Source organism: Otolemur garnettii, unplaced genomic scaffold, assembly GCF_000181295.1.
Source record: "Otolemur garnettii isolate 467f Iridium unplaced genomic scaffold, OtoGar3 scaffold00057, whole genome shotgun sequence".
NCBI lineage: Eukaryota > Metazoa > Chordata > Mammalia > Primates > Galagidae > Otolemur > Otolemur garnettii.
This window is the reverse complement of record NW_003852452.1, coordinates 10,850,486-10,853,792: the sequence shown is the minus strand read 5'-3', so window position 1 is coordinate 10,853,792 and position 3,307 is coordinate 10,850,486. Positions and strand designations below refer to the sequence as shown.

General features: G+C 44.1%; 1 non-coding gene across 1 annotated transcript; it reads left to right on the top strand.

Moving 5' to 3' along the window:
• Positions 1–1,997: 1,997 nt before the first annotated feature.
• LOC111726226 lies at positions 1,998–2,059 on the top strand. Its single transcript, XR_002774052.1, has one exon. It is a non-coding gene; the product is annotated as a U7 small nuclear RNA (small nuclear RNA).
• The last annotated feature ends 1,248 nt before the right edge of the window (positions 2,060–3,307 follow it).

Here is a 3,307-nt window from a genome sequence, read left to right as displayed (position 1 = left end):
GCAAAGTCTCTAACAGCCAATGATTCATGCTTTAAGATGACATATCCTAAGTAATAAATTAGAATATAAGTGCCACAGAAATGAACTTGAAGGCATAAATTCTTTCCCTGTGGCACTCTGACTGGCCATACTCTACCTCCCACCCAGGCAGGTTCATCTGACCAGGCTCTCTAAAGTCAGAGGTCGGCCTCGAATTCTTGCCTCTCTCTTGCCACCTAGTGGCAGCAAGATTCACACAACTGCAGATGTTGCCCTCTGGAAATCAAGGACAGAGCCATTCATTTCCTCAGCCAGTCAGCCAGGACTGGGATCCTTAGATTTCTCTTTTCTTCCCAGTTTGTCTTTATGAGGTGAACCTTCATTTCCAGAAGACCCATCAATTCCAAAGTCACTGTATTGATAACACTGTTTTAAATGGTAACATATAACATAGATAGGATTTTAAAGAGGTGTAAAGACTCATGCAAATAGAAATTGATTTCTCCTCTGACTATCCACTGATTAGAGTCCAGGGGTCCTCAAACTTTTTAAATAGGGGACCAGTTCACTGTCCCTCAGACCTTTGGAGGGCTGGACTGCGGGCCCTGGGATGAGTCAGCGACTAAGCAGGACAGGCAGCAGTGGCAAAAACACTGGGCAGGCTGGATAAATGTCCTAGGCAGGCTACATGTGGCCCACGGGCCATAGTTTAAGGATGCCTGGATTAGACTAAAGTCCATCATACTGCACAAGTCTGGGGAAAATAAAGGGATTTTACCACCTAACACGTGTGAATGGCACTCCCCTGGGATGCACATGACCAGGAATCTGGTCACATTCAGGGGCCCTGATGGCCCTCATCACTACTGGATGTTTTAACATCTCCAAGTTTGCTGTCCAAAAACTATTCGACTCCTCCTTCCTACTTTCCTAGAGTCAGAAGCTCCAGAATGTTCATTTTAAAAGCAAACCATTTTTAAAAGCTCTTCAAACAAACTTTCAACAACCTCTTGTTATTAAGAAGGTGTCAAATTGACCTCTTTTCCTAGCTTTCTGTTGGCTCCTACTTACACCTAATATAGAGAAAACTCTGAGTGGTCATAGCTAGGCTAGCCAAAACCAGACCAAAAAAGTGTAGTTATGTAACACATTTCAAGTCAAGTTATGTAACACACTTCAAGTAGCTCCCTTCCCTGAGAAGGGGAAACACTGTGGCTAATTCTCTTTACATCTTTCTAATTAATTGTTTCACTGAGCGGCAGAAAAGCTCAGTGAAAGAGAGATAGGAACTAGACTCTGTGGGGGGACACTGAGCAAGGCTTCATTTTTAGAGGCTATCTCTTTCAAGAAAAGTTAGAACAGGCTGGGCATGGGTGGCTCATGCCTGCAGTCCTAGCATTCTGGGAGGCCAAGGGGGTGAAGGGGGTGCATAGCTTGAGCTCACGAGTTCTAGAACAGCCTGAGCAAAAGCGAGACCCTATCTCTATTAAAAATGCAAAAATTGAGGCAAGAGGATTGCTTGAGCCTGAGTTGGAAGTTGCTGTGAGCTATGATGCCATCGCACTCTACCCAGGGCAATGAGACTGTGTCCAAAAAAAAAAAAAAAAAAGAAGAAGAAGAAAAGAAAGAAAGAAAAGAAAAGATTAGAGCAACAATACCAGAGTCAGAATTCATAATGCAATTCCCACTTTGTCAGTTATTAGTGATACAACCTTGGGGAGCCTATTATATTAAGATCCTGAAGCCCAGCTTCTGTCAGTGTAAAACAGGGACAATACATTCCATCATATTTACTAAACAACTGGGCACTGTGCCTGGCAAATGCTGGCTGCCTTCCCTCCTTTATGGTCACCCTGCAACAACTCCATTTCTTGACGCAATTTCTGCAATTGTTGCATTTCTTGCAACAGCTGGGTGGGAAGGGGACAGCTATGTAAGGCTCCCCAAGCATTTGCCTCTAGTCATTTGTATGTTTTCAGAAATATTTGGAAACCAAATTGGATAAAACTTTAGTTTTAGAGGGTTACAGCTCTTTTAGAATTTGTCTAGCAAGTTTTCTAATCTCTACCAGAAGACCCCTTCCTTCTCTCCAAAAAAAAATTAGTTTTAGATAAAAGTACAGTAGATCCACTGTTGACCCCCTCCCTACAGACCACTCAAGTTGACCTAATTTTCATGGATCGGACATGCGCCCCATGTACGCATCAGTACAGTAGGCCTAGTTCCTTATGTTGACCACCTCTGTATGTCCACCAGTTTGTTACAGGCCCTTGGGTGTCACCTTACAGAGGTTCTGCTGTACATGGCAGGTCCCTGTAGATGAAAAAGAAACAGGAGAAGGCCAGTGCGAGGGCACAGTAGGTTTTAAACGGCAATAATGCAAACCATAAATGCAAACCGTAAACCCTGGAAAGAGCATACGAAGGAATGATAATGAAAGTTAATTGCCTTGAACCAGAAAAGGGAAAGGCCTTGGGTTAAAGGTTTTATAGACACCTTTATATTTGACACCCACTCCAAAAAAAAGGCAAACCAGGGCACAGCTGTGATGGCATTTAAGGCTCACACAGAGAATGGAAAAGTAATTTTTATACCAACATTTCCATTGCAGATAGGCAGTGTTTACCTGTTATAAACCACCAAAAATTCCACAGAAACAAAACTAAATCCATAAGTAAAGAGGTCATAGTTAACACCATCATAAAAGGGTGGGGCGCAGTGACTCATGCCTGTAAGCTTAGCACTCTGGGAGGTGGAGATAGGTGGACTGCCTGAGCTCATGGGTTTGAGACAGAGCCCCAGAAAGAGTGAGACCCCATCTCTAAAAAATAGCCAGGCAGGGCAGCACCTGTGGCTCAAAGGAGTAGGGCGCTGGCCCCATATACTGGAGGTGGTGGGTTCAAACCCAGCCTTGGTCAACAACAACAACAACAAAATAGCCGGGCATTGTGGTGGGTGCCCATAGTCCCAGCTACGCAGGAGGCTCAGGCAAGAGAACCACTTGAGCCCAGGAGTTTGAGGCTGCCGTGAGCCATGATGCCACAACGCTCTACCCAGGGAGACAAAGTCAAACTCTGTCCCCCCCACCACCACTCCCGCAAAAAAAGTTATAAAGATGAAAAGAAACCAGTTATAAGGAAACGGGCATAAACTGTGGGAACAGAGAGGGACGGCAGCTACTTTCATTTTAAAAATGCAGAACATTCTTGAAATTCCCCCAGGAAGGACTGTTTGTTTTATAGGAGCTTGCTCTCAGTGCTCTGTGAAAATATGTGGATTCAAATTCCTCGTCTGCTAAATTCACAGCAAATAAATAAATTACCTGGCA